General features: G+C 46.0%; 1 pseudogene; it reads right to left on the bottom strand.

Annotated features, from left to right (window-relative positions):
• Positions 1–833: 833 nt before the first annotated feature.
• LOC142446686 (elongation factor 1-alpha 1-like) lies at positions 834–2,315 on the bottom strand (annotated as a pseudogene).
• Positions 2,316–19,134: the final 16,819 nt, after the last annotated feature.

The raw sequence follows: 19,134 nt of genomic DNA, 5'->3' as shown, positions 1-19,134 counted from the left end.
ACGAGGGAGGTACTGTCAGCCATCCAAACAGATGAGTTTCAAAAGTGCTTCCAAGAATGGAATCGTAGATGTGACAAATGTATTAAGTGTAATGGAGAGTGCTTTGAAGGCGATAGAGTGTTTTGTAATACATACATACAAAGAAATTCCATGTTTGGGGCGGGGCTACTCCCTCATATAGATATTAATTAAGCTAAGCAGTTGTTTGGCTTTAAAAGACTCTAGGGATACTTCTGGTTTAAGTTTTAAAGATGATCCCAAGGCAATAATCTCCAGTATTCGGTGGATACTAGAGTCCACAAGAATTTGAAATTCTGTTCTCCACTTCTCCCCCTTTTGATCAGGACTCTGGTCCCATCCAGTCCTGGTCTTATGGCAACAGAGTGAGTGGCTCATGGAGGCAGTGTTTATAGGATTTTCAATGCTGGATGTTTGTTTGTTTTTCAGAAATAGAGGACCAGGCTTTTCCAGTGTCTCTGGGTAGACTCAAACTTCCAACCATTTCACTAGGAGGGCATTTGTGGAATAGCACTAACAAGTCAGAATTTAATCATTAAGGCATTAAAATGTCATCGAACCATTTTTTTTCTCATTAAACTTTGTTTTAATGGGTCTCAAAATCCTGTGACAAATTTTTGGTCAAGTTGTTTTCCTTTTAAAAAGTACTGATTTTAAAAACTAATAACTTAAAACTGCCACACAAAAAAGAAACAAATGGTCCATAAACATTATTTTCTTTCTGAAAGTTTTACGATGCATTGTTATCATCAACCAATCTTTTCCTATGAAACTTAAATGGCCAAATGAGACAAACAGTGCTCTGACCATTCTTCCACCCCTGATTAAGACTGGAGCGGCAGGTGTGATGGGTAATATTCATTTAGCCTTCTGAGCCTTCTGGGCAGACTTGGTGACCTTGCCAGCTCCAGCAGCCTTTTTGTCCACTGCCTTGATGACACCCACAGCAACTGTTTGTCTCCTGTCTCGGACAGCAAAACGACCCAGAGGAGGATAGTCAGAGAAGCTTTCCACACACATGGGCTTGCCAGGCACCATGTCAACAATGGCAGCATCACCAGACTTCAAGAACTTGGGGCCCTCTTCCAACTTCTTGCCAGAACGGCGATCAATCTTCTCTTTGAGCTCAGCAAACTTGCAAGCAATGCGTGCAGTGTGACAATGCGGCACAGGTACGTGTCCAGCACTGATTTGGCCTGGACGGTTCAGGATGATCACCTGAGCAGTGAAGCCAGCTGCTTCCATCGGTGGGTCATTTTTGCTGTCACCAGCCACATTGCCATGGCGAACATCTTTGACAGAGACGTTCTTGACATGGAAGCCTACATTGTCCCCAGGCAGAGCTTCACTCAAAGCTTCATGGTGCATTTCAACAGACTTCACTTCAGTGGCAACATTGATTGGAGCAAAGGTGACCACCATTCCAGGTTTCAGAACACCAGTTTCCACTCTGCCCATAGGGACAGTGCCGATACCACCAATCTTGCAGACGTCCTGGAGAGGCAGGCACAGGGGCTTGTCAGTTGGGCGGGTGGGTGGCAGGATGCAATCCAGAGCTTCAAGTAGTGTGGTCCCACTGACATTGCCATCCTTGCGGGTAACCTTCCACCCCTTGAACCAAGGCATATTAGCACTTGGTTCCAGCATGTTGTCACCATTCCAACCAGAAATTGGCACAAATGCTGCTGTGTCAGGGTTGTAGCCAATTTGCTTACTGTAGGTGCTGACTTCCTTAGCAATTTCCTCGTACCTCTTCTGGCTGTAGGGTGGCTCAGTGGAATCCATTTTGTTAACACCAACAATTAACTGTTTCACACCCAGGGTGTAAGCCAGAAGGGCGTGCTCACGGGTCTGCCCATTCTTGGAGATACCAGCTTCACATTCACCCACACCAGCAGCAACGATGAGGACAGCACGGTCAGCCTGCGATGTTCCTGTAATCGTGTTTTTAATGAAGTCTCTGTGTCCGGGGGCATCGATGATGGTCACATAGTACTTACTGGTCTCAAATGTCCACAGGGAGATATCAATGGCGACGCCACATTCCTGTTCGGCTTTCAGCTTATCCAAGACCCAGGCAGACTTGAAGGAGCCCTTCCCCGTCTCAGCAGCTTCCTTCTAGAATTTTTCGATGGTTCTCTTGTCGATCCCACCACATTTGTAGATCAGGTGACCAGTTGTGGTGGACTTGCCAGAATCGACGTGTCCAATGACGAGGATGTTGCTATGGGTCTTTTCCTTTCCCATTTTGGTTTAGGTTTTTGCGATGGTTTTCACCGACACCTATATTCTGGCGGCAAACCCATTGCGAAAAAGCGTCATCGAACCATTTTAAGCAGGGCAGGGCATGGCCACCCCTGCGCTGTCGGAAGATCACCATATGGAGGAGAGACTCAAATTGCCCAGGGCAGGGGCTCACGGTGTAAGTGTTACAAAGGCAGCATCGCATCCATCTCTGTACTGATGCCTCATGTCTACTCTGCTGCTGGGTGTGGAGCAGGAGCTCAATGCAAAGTTTACATGCAAGTTCTCATCTCTATCTTTAAAAGTGTCACTCCTGCCCCCATTGGCACCAGGAGAAGCCCGTCTTCTCTGCTTGGTTTTTCTCCAGGGGCCTGTCCCCTTCTGACCTCCCCAGATTGTGCTTACGCTATGTGCTTCCTCCCTGTAGCACAGAAGCGTCAAGAGGACAAACAGGGTTAGCTGCTTTGCTTGTGACTGCTTTCCTCGGGTCTGGCGAGAAGAAGGGGGAGAAAGGCCTGGCATTCGACTTCTGTCATGTGTGCAGCCACGGAACCCTGCATTACTGTCACACTCAAACACAGGGAGTGGTCGGCACTCACAACGGACTTGATGGCAACAGGCTGGGGTTTTGTTTGTTTGTTTGTTTGTTTGAGCGTATTTGTGGGAGGAAAGGGAAGAAGGGAGGGAGGGGGGAGACTTACATGGAGCGTCTGACCACTGAGGGGGTGTGAGAGGATGAGACAGGAACGGGCAGTGTCAGGGAGAGAAAGGCCAAGAAACCCAGCCAGTAACTACACTCAAACAACCCAGACCCACCTCCTGGGATCAACTTGCCAAGAGCCTTATTTTAAAAAATATAGCTAAATACATGCTATCTTTTAGAGTAGTCCTGGGCTTCCAGAGAAATTATTTAGAAGGTATTGAGAATTCCTATGTCCCCCCTCCCCAGCTCCAAGCCGTTTCCCCTGCTGTTAACACCCTGTGTTGGAGTGGGATGTTGCTTCAGCGGACGAAGCAACATTAACGGACTCTTGTTCCCGGAAGTCCATGGCTTATACGAGGCTCCCCTCTGGGTCGTCCATTCCGTTGAAGAGGGATGGGTCTACCCATCAAACTTAGTTCATCATACGAAGAGGTTTCAAAACGTTCGGGGCCACAGGAATGAAAAGAGCATAGAATCCTTCCACAAACGTTTTGTAGTCCCCGCGTATCAGAAATAGCGACGATCATTTTACATTCACGGCTCACTCGGTAGCTCCCTATGCCTGTGGTCCTCAGCGAGAAGGGGTCTGAGGACTTCCCAGGCCTCCTAGCAGTAAATCACGAACATCCTCATGCCCTTTGGATGACTGCCCAGCCAAGGTCACCATCGTTTCCTACACAGTCTGACTCCCGACTCGCTCATCACTTGCCTGTGAACGTTGGGTGAAAGAATGGCCTTTGCTACATTAGGAAAGGGAAGGGAACCTGAGTTCAGAATATTTGTTTCCAAGCATGTTTATTCTTTTTATTTTCCAAACCAAGAGGTTTAGGCACCTTTTATTGTGACTGAAAGGCATTTCCAGCTGTTCTATCCGGTTCAAGAACAGGAGAACTCTCCCCAGCGGGGTGGACCTCCTCTCTCACAGGAGCCTCTCTCAATCTCTCTCTCTCTTTCTCTCTCTCTCTCTCGTTCTCTCTCTCTCTTGCTCTCGCTCTTCCAAGTCTCTCATATGACTTGTTCTTCCTGTGCCTCACCCCCACCTCCAAAGAAATAGAAACAGGTGGGCCCTAGATATCCTCCCTGCTGACAAATCCAGCCAATGACAACCCAGGAGAAGAAAGTCAAGCCCAAGCTGCTCTCGGCTCCATTCGGAGCCACCTGTCAGGTCCACCCCATCTTGGCAGTTTCTTCTGGGAAATCTATGGGCTATCCTTCAAGCCAACAAAGCCCCCGGCGGCCTGCCCAGGCCTGCCTGGACGTGCCAGAGACTATGCAGTGGAAACAGACGGGGCCTCTCTGTCACCACCACATTGGCACTGGTGCCTGTGGGCACAGGGGTGGGGGGGGGCAGAAGGAGTAGGCTAGGGGCAGAGATCATGATTGGATGTCTCAGGTCCTACCACCTGGAAAAGGACAGCTGGGGACTTTGGGGGACTGGGGACACCTGGGGATACTGGCCTTAGATGTGAGGTGGTAGATAAGACACCCAGACCTGGTAGAAAACTGGGACTGATAGCCAAAGGTCACAAAGAAGACTTAATTTCTCACTCCATTGTCAGGAAAACATGCAGCTACTGGCTGTGTAGGATGGTGCTTCCCAAGACGTGACCCTTCATTTTCCTGGGTTCAGTTCTCTGTGGGGATGGATTCTGATAGCTGACGTTAGTGGTTTATTCCTTCATCAATTCACAAGTGCACATGGAAAGTCCTTGGTTGGGTCTGGGACCAGCACTGGCCCTGCCCTCAGAAAGCTCTCAGCCCCAGGGTAGGGCCTGCCCAGCACCGAGGGAGCTGCGAGACACTGGTTTGGTGTTAGTGTTCTCGCCTTCTATGTGGGAGCTCAATTCCTGGCCCGTGTACCTCACTCGCAGCTACTGCCCATCTGGCTAGCGCCTGTTTGCTCGTGGAGCCTTGTATGTTTCTATGATGAAGAATAGGCGTCAGCAGAGCTTCCAGACTAAGATGGACTAGACGGAGAAGCCAGAAGATCTGCTTCTGAAAACCTATGGAGTGCTGTGACTAGATCCACAGTCACTCATGGGTGGGCCCCGCACTGACAGGTTGGGTTCTGTTGGGTGTGGGGTCCCCAGGAGATGGGGTTGACGTGGCGGTGGCTGAGAATCACATGGTGAGTGAGACAATTGAGTACATAAACTCAGAGGTCTACAGCCCCTCATAGGAGGAATGGGATCGTAAGCTGATTTTTCAAGGTCATGCTCCCAGGAGAAACCAGTTAAAGAGTGAGGAAAACAGGGGAGGGAAGGAGAAGTCTAACTCGGGTGGAATTTGAGGCACAAACTGCCTGGTCCTACAGGGGGACCTTTGGAGTCTGAGGCACGCCTCTGAGTTTGTCCTCACAGGAGGGGAGGGACCTGGGCTTTCGTACAACCAGGCCGGTCAGTCAGCAGCCACGGGCCACTGTGTGGGCAGGCAGGTAAAGCTCAAACCCTTCCAAGTCCTTGTTGGCTCCTCCAAAAGAGAGTCACAGGTGCAGGCTGAAGGAACAAATGCGTTACCAAAGGTGGAAAACCTAAAGAAGCGAGGAAGCCAGAGTCCTGGGTCTTGGAGGCAGGACCCAGAGTTCTGTTTCTAGAATTTTATGTGCCTTATGGACAAGTCATTTCCCTTATTCAGTGTCTTCACTTGCAAGACCAGGAAATTCCCAGCTCTGATCTCCAGGGCTCACCCAGACCACGGCCAGTCCCTACCTGTCCCTCTGCCCCAGACAATCTGGCCGTGTGGTTTTGTCTGTACTAGTAGCTTATCAGTGTGTAAAGTCAAGTTCTCAGAAGTTCTGGTCCTTCTTGACCTAGGAGGGATTAGTCCAAAACAAGCAACAGAAAGAAGAAATGAAGTGCAGCCACTGGGCAGGGAGAAAGCAAGTACCCACACCCCCACCCTGCCCCAGCATGGGGCCAAGCCTGCAAAAGGGACAGGGATCAGGCACAGCAGAGAACCCACCTTGAATCCAAACCTGGGTAATGCTTCTTTGAGCTTCTGACTCATTAAAGCGGGACTACAGCTTCTGCCCGGGAAGTCGTGGGACTGTGAAAACTCTTACATCATCAGTCATGGGGAAAAGCCCTTCATCCTGAGCTGTATGGGAAGTTGTCTCTTAAGAAGTGTCCTGAGTCCACGTGTCTCAAATGGAAGTGTTCTCTTAACAGCCCCCTGCCCTTGGATTGGGTACATTTCTGCTTAAAAAAAACCAACAACCCCAAAACCTTAAACGTAAGCTTCTCACTGTTGTGCCAAGAATCGTTCATCCGGGTGCTTTGTCCACCCTTTGGGGTCACGTGGTTGGTCCTGCCTCCATTCTTTCTCTCTCTCTTTTCTATTCTTTGAAATCCATCCTTTCTTTACCTGGTTGAGATGCTGGCCACACAGCAAGGGGACCCCTCTCTTGTGAGTAAGCAGACATGAATAGAAGTTGGGTCTCTCCTCTGAGTTATGGTTGGTTTTATTTTATTTTTTTTGTCTTTTCCTAAAGTAATTTGTAAATCCAAAACAAAACTCCCAAACTACTGCTGTGGAGTCCCCTGTAGGGCAGAGTAGAACAGCCTTCTCGGGTCTCCAAGGCTGTAACTGTTGACAGAAGCAGACTGGCACATCTCTCTCCAGCGGAGCAGCGCATGCGCTGGAACCACCAGGCTTCCCCATGGCGACCCCGCAGCTCCTGTTTGTCAGCCAGGGGAGTGGAGCTGCTGCAGGTCTTCCTGGAGCCTGCCAAAGGCTTACGCTTCTTAAACCAATGTGCAACCCATTCCTTGAGACGTTTGTTACTCGACGCTTAACAGCAGGCTTATTCTCATTTTCTCCCTTTTACTATTTGTGTTTGAACTTTTAAAGAAGAGCCCAATTGCTCTGTAAGATGAATGAGTTATAGACACAAGTTTTATCTGATATCAATCCAAGAAAGAGCCTTCCTTGAGTTTTTCAATAGCCACTTAAAATTCCTTTAATCACGGAAACCACGCCACATGATTAATATTTCTCCGATTCAAATTCACCTCCCCAGGAGGAGGAAAAAAAGGTCAGTCGTGAGAATATGGGACTAGGCTATGATTATGCCCAAGAAAATTATCTCCTGAGAACGTTTCAAGAAAATAATTGTTGGGTAACCAAAGACATATGCCTTCCTTTGGTTTCTATATAACAGACGCTGGGGGAGGTGGGGAATCTGCTCCACCTATCCATCAGGGCAAGGAAAGCTCAAGGTTACTTGGTTACTGCCAGTCACACCGACTCTGCTCCATGTGGGCCGGGGGGATCAGACCGAGTGGGCATCGTGATCCTCTCAGGCAAGCAGCACTTGGAAGCGGGCACAGATTGAGCTCCACATCGTGGAACGAGGGCCCAGAAGCCTGGACAGGTTTCCTCACTCTGTTCCCACAACCGGAAGCAAGAAGGGAACGAAAGCACAGCCCCGAGAGTGAAGCGATCCCATCTCTCATCCCTGAAGCTGCCTCGCATTCTCTCGTGGCTGTGTGTGTGGGCACAACAAACTGGTCAGCGCTCAACTGCACAGAGAAGGGCGCTGCCTAGAGCTGGCCCGAAGAGATGGCAGCAGTCGCCAAGAGTGGACTCCAGTCGGCAACTCCGTGGGTCTAGGGGCGCGTGTGTTCCTTTTGGTGTTCTGCTGGTGCTTCTTCTAAACCAGGTGTGCGGTTTGTTTGGAAACTTCTGCTGCTGAAGGTTGACAGAGCCCATCTGTTTCCTCCACAGGAATTCTGATGGCTGATTTGCAGCAGCAGCTCTCCAGGCCCTTTCTTCCAAGGCTCCTTTGGGTCACTTAAATCTCCTAGCCTCAGGCGAGCAACCGAGCGCCCATCTGAACCCCCGGGGCATTCCAAAAAATAATAGGCTCTCAATGTTCAGAATTGGGTGGCGGGTTGAAAAGAGACGCTGCAGGTTGAGCTGCCAAAGTCACCTGGGGAGGAAGGTCTCGAAGCGCTGCTGCTCCAGGAAGGGTCTGGAGGCGATCTCGGCGACCGTGAAAACTGCGTCTGCATCGGCGGGTCCCAGAAAGACGGTGCCTCTGCTGCCACCTGTGCCTGTAAGACGGAGGCTTTGTGCTCACCTCGCTCCCCATGGGATTCGGTGCCCAGTGAGTATCCCACCAGCTCCAGATTCATCTCAAAACACAGCCCAGCCCAGGGCCGTCAAGGCCATCCCAATAAGGTGGAGTGGGACTGCACCACAGGGTCTCAAGGGTGTACATTTTTTTTCTGGAATAATTTTATTGGGGGCTAGTACATCCATCCGTTGTGTCAAGCACATTTGTACATTTGTTGCCATCACCATTCTCAAAATATTTGCTTTCTCCTTGAGCCCTTGGTATCATCTCCTCATTTCCCCCCTTCCTCTCAGCCCCCCTCCCTCATGAACCTTGGTAATTTACAAATTGTTATTATTTTGTCATGTCTTATACTGTCTGACGTCTCCTTTCACCCACTTTTCTGTTGTCCATCCCCCAGGGAGGAGGTTATATGTAGATCCCTGTAATCGGTTCCCCCTCTTTACCCCACCTTCTCTTCACCCTCCCGGTATCGCCACTCGGACCACTGGTCCTGAAGGGATCATCCTTCCTGGATTCCCTGTGTTTCCAGTTCCTATCTGTACCAGTGTACATGCTCTGGTCTAGCCAGATTTGTAAGGCACAATTGGGATCATGGCAGTGCAGGTGAAGAAGCATTTAGGAACTAGAGGAAAGCTGTATGTTTCATCGTTGCTACACTGCACCCTGACTGGCTCGTCTCCTCCCTGTCACCCTTCCGTAAGGGGATGTCCCGTTGCTCACAACTGGGCTATGGGTCCCCTCCGCACTCCCCACATTCCCTCACGGGTGTGAATGTTTACAGAAACAAAGTGCCACATCTTCCCCCCACGGAGCAGCTGCCCTTTCGGGGCGTCATCACTGCGCCACTAGGGCGCCTGGTGTCCAATTAGCGGGACTCACATCAACCCGGGACTGGGACGTGTTTTGTCTGTGCTTCTGCGGCACAGAAGAACATGCTGGGAGAAGCAGGCCGATGGACAGGCTTCGTGACACAGCAGGCAACCTGGTGTCGGGGGACAGCCCCGATGAGATGAGCGTCTGAAAACACAGAGGCTTCCACTCCAGCCTTCAGAGGAAACCCGTGCTCACGTGCCCGGGGCGTGCGGCTAAAAGCAGGGGCCATCTAGTCAATTCCAACACTTGGTGACTGAGGAGAACACGTGTTGCGGAGTTGAACTGTTGACCCTCGGCTCCTCAAGAACCCGGCTTTCCAGAAGAAGATTGCTTAGCCAGCCTTCAGAGGCGCCCCTGGCTGGGCTTGAACCACCAACCTTTCGGTGAGCAGGAGAGCACTTCACTGTTGGCATCGCAGCACTGACGCTAACCCAGTGCGTTACAAGAAATGTCAGAAAACAATCGGACAAATCCACTGCCATGGCATCGGTTCTCATTCACAGCGCAACTTACAGGAACAGAGAGCGTCATCTCTCTCCCCTGAGCAGCTGGTAAGTGCGAACCGGGGACCTTGCGTTTACCCATAAGCGTCTATAGGTTCCTGAAAGGATGACTTTTAATAGGAAATGTGAGGTTCCCTATAAACGTGAAGGATGAAAAATCCAGGTCATAATTCTGTGGATCAACCAAAATCATTTTTGTTTTACATTTTATTGTGGTAAAATACTTACATCAAAAGTAGCTATTTTAACCATTTTAAGTATACCATTCATTGGCATTAAACATCTTCACCATGTTGTATATCTAGTCACCATGTTGTAATATCTAGTTCCAAGAGTCTTTTCATCATCTTGAATAGAAATTCAGTACTTCTAAAGCAATCATACCCATTCCTCCCTTCCTCTAGCCTCTGGCAGACACTAATAACCATTTGCCTCTATGTTTGCCTAGTCTAGATATTTCATATAAATGGGATCATATAATATCTGTTCTTTTATACCTGACGTTTTTCACTTAGCAGAATCATTCAAGGTCCACCTGTGTTGTATCGTGTATCAGAATTCCATTCCTTTTTAATTTATTGCTTCTATCTATGCGTATCTATCTGTACGTACACTGTATTTTGTTGATGGACCCTGGGTATTTTTTGACTTTTGACTACAGTGAATAATGCTGCAATAAACATGGGTGTTGACAAGTATTTGTTTGAGTTTGTGCTTTCAATTATTTTTGGATGTTTTACGTGGGAGTGGAAATGCTGGGTCATATGGTAACTGTGTATTTTACTCTTTGAGAACCTGCCAGGTCATTTTCTCAACATCTGTACCATTTCACATTCCCATCAGCAACGGTGAGATTCCAATTTTTCCATATCCTCTGCATCATTTGTTATTTGTCTTTTCCCCGGTAATCACCGCCCTAGTGGGTGTGAAGTGGTACCTCATTGTGGCTTTGATCTGTATTTCCCTGGTGACTAATGAGGCTTCACATCTTTTTATGTGCTTTAGGTACATTTGAAAAACAGGGTTTTTTTTTCTTTGTATGAACAGTTAAAATCCTGTCACTTGCTCTCCCCTCTGATATATTCTGGGCTAGAGCTGGTATCAATATTTCTCTGTGTGCTTTTCCTCCCCATATTGGGGTTTATCTCTGATGTATTTTGTCATTGCAGGTAGCCTTCTTGAATCTTTGCTATGTGTTTTTTGGTATATGAAGCCTGGGACTGATGAACCTATAGAGACAAGTAGAATAAGGAGCCCTGTGGCGTGGAGGGGGGAGATGGGACAATAAAGGGGAACTGATACCAGGTGGTTCAAGAAGGAAGAAAATGTTTGGAAACTTATTGTGGTAGCCATTGAACAATACTGCTTGATATGATTGACCTATGAAATGAAATGATGTCTGGATTCGCTCCTAAGAAAATGATTTGGGGAAAAATAACTATTTTAAGGCATAGACACTCAACTCAGTCAATACTGGGTGATTTCTTGCAGTGTGCAAGCTGCTGCCCTAACCACCGCTGGATTGCACACGAATGAGAGGGTTGTTTCTGTCTTCCGGGGTCTTTCATTTACATGAGGATAATCAAGGTTGGGGAACCAAAAAAAAAACTAAAAGAGAATAATTGGGTCTCATAAATATTATAAATACTACTGGATCCAAGGACACTATCAAGAAAGCAAAAATAAACCCCATAGAATGGGAGAAAATACTTGCAAGTCATACAAACAATCAGCAACTACTATCCCGAATATATAATGACCAAAATCCAGCAACAAAAATGAGCAAAAGACGTGAATACCATTTCTTCAAAGAAGATACACAAATGGCCAAACCATATGAAAAAGCCCACAACGTCATTACCTATCAGCAACCACCAATGCCATTGATCCACGAATCACCATGTCAGCAGTTCAAAGCCACTCTGCAGAAGGCGAGACGTTCTATAGTCTCCATGAGTCAGAATCAACTCACGGTGGTGAGTTTAGGTCTTGGGTAATGAGGGACCCCCCGGTGGCACTGTGGGTAAGTGTCCGACTGCTGACCGAAAGGTCAGTGGTGTTAACCCACCAGCCACCCCAGCCACTCCGTGTGAGATCTTTGTGGCAGTTTGCTTCTGTAAAGATCTACAGTCTGGAAACCCGATGAGGCAGTTTTAATGTGTTCTGGCCAATGCACTGAAATCAACTCGACAGCAGCGGGTTTGGCGTTGGTGGCTGCGGAAGGATGATGATGTTGTCCAGGACGACACCACCAGGGGTCTCCGTACAGGGTTTCTGGAGCTCTCTAAATCTTTACAAAGACAAACCCACCCTTCTCCCACTGAACAGACAGTGGATTTGAACGCATGACCTTGTTGCTAGCAGTGTAGTGTTTATCAGATGGTGTCCCCAGGACGCCTTTCATTACGTAATGTTGTTGTTGGGTGCATTGAGTTGGTTCCGAGTCACGGGGACTCTGTGTAGAACACAATGAAACACTGCGGGGACTTGTGCCGCCCTCACCACTGTTCGAGGTGAGCCTCCCGTGCTAGGTACTGTGTCGATCCGTCTTGTGGAGGGTCTTCTTTATTGCCCCTCCAGTGCACCCAGCATGGTGTCCTTCCTCAGGGACTGGGCTCTCCTAATAGCCTATCGAAAACTCCTGAAATCTCACCACCCAAGCTTCAAGGTGCATTCTGGCTGTACTTTGTCCAAGCCTGATAAGTTTGTTCTAGCAGTCCATGGCACTTCTTTGCTACTTTCCATAATTCAAGCACATCAACCCTTCTTTGGTCTTGCTTAGTCAATGTCCGACTTTCACCTGGCTTGGATCACATGCCGCAATCGAGTCCTTACAGTGACAGACTTGTTCTTCAATACATTAAAGAGATCTTGTGCAGCAGATTTGCACTGTGTTGTTTGATTTCTTGACTGCTTTTTCTGTGAAACAATTGATTGTAGATGCAAGTAAGATGAAACCCTTGACCACTTCAAGCTTTTCTCCATTTCTCACGACGTGAACCATTGAAACATTTGTGAGGAATGTAGGCGTTTTTTCCCGCAGTGGGTCACAATTCAAATCGAAGGCTGCAATCTTTGATCTTCGTCATCAAGTGTGTCAAGTCCTCCTCACTTTCAGCAAGCAAGGTTGTGTCATCCGCATATTGCAGGTTGTTAATAAGTCTTCCTCCAAGGCTGATGCCAGCTTCTCGAATTATTTGCTGAGCACACAGATTGAATCAATATGATGGAAGGATACAACCTTGACACCCACTTGTCTTGATTTTAACCCTTGCAGTAGCTCCTTGTTCTGTTCAAACAAATGCCTCTTGATCCAGATATCGGTTCTGCATGAGCACAACAAAAATGCTCTGGAATTCTCGTCCTTCTCAAGACTATCGTAGTTTGTTATGATTCACACACTCACACACCTTTGCATAAATTATAAAACAAAGCAAGCATTTTCCTGCTATTTCCTGCTTTCAGCCAAAGTCGTTGGGTGAGAATAAGCAATAGCAAAAGAAACTGAATATATTAAACTAAACTTGGTTGGTTACAAATGACAAGAACACAACTTCAACCAGATTGTGAAGCAAAGGTCCATGTATTGGATCTCATACTCTTGGGGTGAAACTGGGCTCTGCAATTAAAAACCTGGAAAAATTAGCATTTTGTCATCTATTTCTCTCTGGTCTTGGTTTTTCTCTACAAGTTAGCCTCATTATATCAAATTAATGTGTCTACTTGAGGCTAAATCAATGCTCCCTAAATCTTCAGACTCATATCTTCCCTGGATCATTATCTGAAGAGAACATGTCTTAGTTCCCGTGTAGAAAATCCCGGGGAACTATTCTGAGTGATCTAGTTGGTCTCCGGGGTCTCCTCTTGTTTTGGGCCATCTGCCTCTGATTTCTCTCTAAAACCATGTCAGGGTGTGAGATTTGGGTAAAATTCAGATTCTTACTATTTTCATCTCTACAATGGACTGATCGGCTTCAATGAGGCAAGTGTAAATTAAAAGGCTACAGCATTTAACTTTCTTCTCCCCTGTCCTAAGATGTACAAATATGAGTGATAAGAGACGATTTCTGGAAGATATAGGCCTAGAAAAATGCTTTGAAAGAAGCAGCATGCCATTTCTCAATTAGCTGGCCTTGGGGGGAACACAGGAGGTGACCGGTATTTTACATTTATTACTAAGTAGGTTTGGCACCTCTGCTTTTTCTGTTTACATCCCCGGAGCAATGATCATTTGAACCACTCCTCTGGCACAGACCACAGATGGCATCGTTCAATTAGCTATTGTTTGATGTGTATGAATTCCACCCTAACCAGTGACCCAGGGCACTGAATTGAACCTCTCTGAGCCGGAGTCAGAACTGACTCGACAGCAAAGGATATTTTAGCCTCAATCACCATATTTGAAAAAAAAGAGAAATTAATAATAGTTTTGTTACAGAGTTGGTATAATGATAGCATATGAAAAGTACCCAAAAATGGCCATACTAGGTCCTTAACAAATATTCCTCTGCCTTCCCCCTGCTTCTGATCCTAACCTGTCTATTAGAAATCTCTTCTCGACTAGCATGGAAAGCAAGACACTTCTATGTTTGCCAAGTCACAAGATTCTTCCTCACTACTGTGTCTAATCAACACGGATACGTTTTTGCCTTGGATAATAGAAACCAGTCACTAACTGAGATCCTGGTCTAAACTCACTGGAATTTGGTGGTTTTCCCAGTGGACTTGTAGGATTTCCCCTGGAGAGAACTCATGGAACCCTGGGCTTATCACCTGTTCTGGATCCTGTAATTTAGACAGTCGATTATTTCTCCCGGGAGGTCAGTCCCTCCAGCTTCTGCAAAGTGTCTTTAGAAACACACCGACTCCTCATTTATCAACTAGCTCATTATCTGACATTTATGGTCATAGTTAAAATGCACTATCCAATGACTTTACCCAAGAATACTGTATGTCTGGCAGTAATGTACGCTGAGGTAAGAGCAGCATTGGCTGTGATGGTTTGGGTTTTGTGTCAACTTGGCTGGCTCATGATTCCCAGAGGTTTGGCAGTTATGTAAGGTTGTCATTCTCCTTTGTGATCTGATGTGGTCATCCTTAATTTTCATGTAATGCTGATTTTTCTTTTCTTAAAAAAAAGTTTTATTGTGATTTGATTTACAGAGAAAATTGATTTTTCATTGAACAATTCAAACACATTTCTTATGTGTGTGACTTTTATTATAATCTCCATAATGTATCAACATTCTCCCACTTCCTCCATTTTTCCCATTTCTGTTGGCCCATCTTTCCTATTCCTCCCGGCATTCTGAGCATTTTTCCTGGGGAAATGCTGCTCTTTTGATCTCATATGGTTGATTGTTCTGAGGACGGTTCACCTCTCAGATATTATGATTCCCTGTACAGGCTCGTCCATTGTTTTGCAGAGAGTTGAGCCATGGGGATGTGTTCAGTTCTAGGCTTGCAGGGTGGCTAACAGCCCTGTGTTGGGTGATTCAACAGAGTCTCTCAGACCATTAAGCCTGTTCTTTTTCTGCTTTTAAGTTTTGCTCTGCATTTTTCTCCCACTCTTCCCAGGTCTCCAAGTGGACCTCTTAGCACAGACAGCGGTGGTAGCTGGGCACCAATGGGCACTTTTGGTCTCAGGGTCAGGAAGACTGACCTCCTGTGGACTAATGATTTCCATGGATCTTTGATTTCCTCACTCTTCTTTGGATGGAGAGAGACCAAAAGTTAGACCTTCATGGATCCCCACTACCTTCTAAAACCGCAGTTGCTACTCGCTACAGTAGCAGGCACAACATTGTCTTTGTGAACTGTCAATTGACCTACCTGTCCTCTGAGATTGGGGTCCTAAGCCTCCAGACTCGGTAACTCATTCCTTCAAGGTGTTTGGTCATGGCTAAGAAGTTCTCCTAACTTTACCCTGTTTACTACATCCATATACATAGATAGATATGTATTTGAAGCACATATGAATACACAGGTAGAAATAGCCTTTGCAGAACCTATGTATTGCTGTGGGTGTAATCTTGTTTATCTACCTATACCTGTTCAGCTTGTCTATCTGCCTATGTATACACTTAAAGATTATTGTTTGTTATGACCGATACTGCAGGATTGTGTATATAATAGCATTTACCTTTGTTGTCTGTAGCTCTCGCACACCTCTGGCACCCAACAATAACAACATGCAAGTACTGCTGTCATGTGTGTGTGTGTGTGTGTGCGTGTGCGTGTGTGTGTGTGTGTGTGTGTTGTGGTGTCGATGCTTTCTGTGCTGAATAAATTTTGTTGTTAGGTTTTCTTTGTTGCTATCAATTTTATGGGACTGAGTCCTTACAATTTTCTCCTTTCTTGTTTTAATTAGAAGGTTGATTCATTTTATTTGTGGTTACCTTGTAGCTTCTTTCTACCTTTGTAACATTGCAAGAGTCTATTCTCCCTGGATGTCATCCTTGCTTCTTCTCCATTTGGAAGTTCTCTGCTCACACCATTTAGCCCCCACTCTTTGTTTTGTAGTTGTTATTTATGGATTGGTAGCCCTAGCTACGTATTTTCAGTCTTGTGTGTTTATTTTATTTTGTTCTCTTCTTAATTGAATTCTTCATGCTTTCATGTGATCCTCAGAGTTCCAGGATTATCATCTGTTTATTTTCTCCACTTGGTTTCCTGTGTCTCAGTTTTACAGGGATTGGAGGAGTGGGTCACCCAGACACCGTCTTACCCTCTCATAATGAAGATGTTTGCATAATGAGCTGGTATTTGGAACCTAGCCATGTCAATAAGTGGGTGCACTGAAGAAGCACTCCCTAGACAAGCCAGTCAGAGAACAGAGGAAGCAGGGCAGGGAAGGAAGGAGCCTAAGCCAGGATCGGGCGTGAGAACAGAGCACAGCCTGGGCCTGGTGCCACAGAAGAACCCTTGAATTACTCCTTGAAGTCTATCTGAGCTCAGCACATGAAACAACGGCTTCATTCACCATTTGGCACAAAAGGACACAAAAGTTGGGGGAAAGGCACACAAATGGTAGAGGGGCTCCAAAGGGGTCTGAGCAGAGTCCCAAAGGGCACCCACTACTCCACGATGCTCTGTTGAGGATCATATAGTTCCTGCGTTCACACATTTAGAAGGGAAACCTGCTGCCTTATGATTCTTCAATTTCTAGTACCCTATAAGATTAAAATGAAGATATTTCATCCTTCTTTTGGAAAATGTACATCCCCATAAGTTTTGCTTGTTGTTTCTATTCAATTAACCATCTATCCAGCAATATAAAAAGCCATGTGTTGAGTACATCTTACATCCCAGGAAATCCACTGAGTGATAAGTTTTGTCTGTGGAGCAACACAAAATATAGCTAGTATTTCAGCCTGTTAGATATTTTGATATATATTGGTATCAGAAATTACTTCAAGTACATTATAAGTGTGTGTAAAAAGACAACAAGATACGGTGGCTTTAAAGAAGATACAAAATAAAGTCATAAACTGTAAATAGCTCAAACAGTAACCAAAGGATAGGCTGAGTAAGTTAGATGCAAAAGAGTGCATCTGGTGGAATTCCGTTGTAGTCATTGCTAACGTGAGGTGATAGTGTTCGGGGAACATGTATTCTGGGGCCCAAGGGTATCGTCAAAGCTGTTGGAATTGCTCTAACACTTGATCTTTGGGGCGGTTACACAGCATGTACATGTATAACATTTGTGCATACCATTAACATGTATGTACTTTGTGACCCATAGGTTATATCTCAGGGTGATGAAAACTTTGGGAAAAGATAATGGTGATAACTGAACAAGCGAAGACATGTACATGTGAGGATCACTGAAATAGCTTTGTTTCTCATTTATTTCCCACATTATAAGCATAAGCTAAAATTAGTAAAGCAAAAAAAGAAGAAATTAAGATATACAAAAAAGAAAAAAACTGATACAAAGCTTTTGTCAGGTGTGATGCAGAAAAAAAGTAAGTACAAAAAGAGTGATGGTGGAAGACGATGCACATGGTGTCACTGAACTGTACGTGTGACGTGGCCGTCATGGTTGTTGTGAGGTGTCACCGGTCTGTTCCAGTTCACAGTGACCCTGAGTGCACAGAGTGAAACCTGACCTAGTCCTGTGCCCCCCTCACAGCCACTGCTGTGCCTTAAGCCCATTGGTACAGCCACCGTGCCAGCCCATCTCATCGAAAGTCCTCCTCTTTGTCTCTCACTGTCTACTGAACCAAGCTGTCCTTCTCCAAGGACTGCTGCCTCTGATATGTGCAAAGCAGGTGACATGATGGGTTTCTGCCCTCTCTTCTCAGGAGTGCTCTGTGCTTCTTCCAAGACAGGTGTCTCCAATCCTCCAGCAGCGCTGTGCTATATCGATGTTCTTCTCCAACACCCTATTTCAAAGGCAGCAATGCTTTGGTTTTGTCCAGCTTGCCTATGCATATGAAGCTGTTGAAAGTACTGTGGCTTGGGTCAGGCACACCTTTCTCCTCAAAGTGACACCTTGGAAAGTGGTCTTTGGCGGCCGATTTGCCCCATGCGACCAGTCATTGCTGTCTTGACTGCAGCGGTCATGGCCTTTGATTGTGGGTCCAAGGAAAATGAAAATCTTGACAATATCAAAATTTTCTCCATTTATTAGGATGTTCTTATTGGTCCAGTTGTGGGGATCTGTTTTTGTTGTTGTTCATTTTTCTTTTCTTTTTTACTAATCATTTTATTGGGGAGCTCTTACAAATCTTGTAGCAATCCATTATTCAATTGTACTAAGCACACTTGTGCATGTGTTGCCGTCAGCACTTCCAAACCTTTTTCTTTATACTCCTTTTTCCCCTCTCCCCCATCCTCCCACCCTCACAAATCCTTGATCAATTATATATTATGATTGTTGTTTCATGTCTTAGACTGTGATTTTTAAAAAATCATTTTATTGGGGGCTTTGTACAACTCTTTATCACAATCCATCCATTCATCCATTGTGTCAAGCACATTTGTACATTTGTTTGCCGTCATCATTCTCAAAATATTTGCTTTCTACTTGGGCCCTTGGTATCAGCTCCTCAATTTTCCCCTCCCTTTCCCCACTCCTCCCTTATGAACCCTTGATAATTTATAAATTATTATTATTTTGTCATATCTTGCACTGTCTGACGTCTCCCTTTACCCACTTTTCTGTTGTCCAGCCGCCAGAGAGGAGATTATATGTAGATCCTTGAAATCAGTTCCCTCTTTCTACCCCAACTTCCCTCCACCCTCCAGGTATCGCCATTATCACACTGGTCCTGAAGGAGTCATCTGTCCTGGATTCCCTGTGTTTCCAGTTGCTATCTGTACCAGTGTACATCCTCTGGTCTAGCCAGATTTGTAAAGTAGAATTGGGATCATGATAGTGTGGGGAGGAAGCATTTAAGAACTAGAGGAAAGTTGTATGTTTCATCGTTGCTACCCTGCACCCTGACTGGCTCGTCTCCTCCCTGCAAGCCTTCAGGAAGGGGGTGTCCAGTTGCCTGCAGTAAGCTTACCTCAGTGGACTCATGCTGTACTTGTCCTTTTGTGCTCGGCTTACTTTGCTTAGCATGATTTCCTCCAGTTCTTCCCATGCAGCGATGTGCTTCATGCGTTCATCACTGCTTTTTAGGGATGTGTAGTACTCCATTGTACGTATATACCACAGTTTTTTAATCCATTCCTCAGTTGATGGAAATTTTGGTTATTTCCAA

Source organism: Tenrec ecaudatus, chromosome 4 (genome assembly GCF_050624435.1).
Source record: "Tenrec ecaudatus isolate mTenEca1 chromosome 4, mTenEca1.hap1, whole genome shotgun sequence".
Taxonomy (NCBI): domain Eukaryota; kingdom Metazoa; phylum Chordata; class Mammalia; order Afrosoricida; family Tenrecidae; genus Tenrec; species Tenrec ecaudatus.
This window is presented reverse-complemented; position numbering and strand designations above follow the sequence as displayed.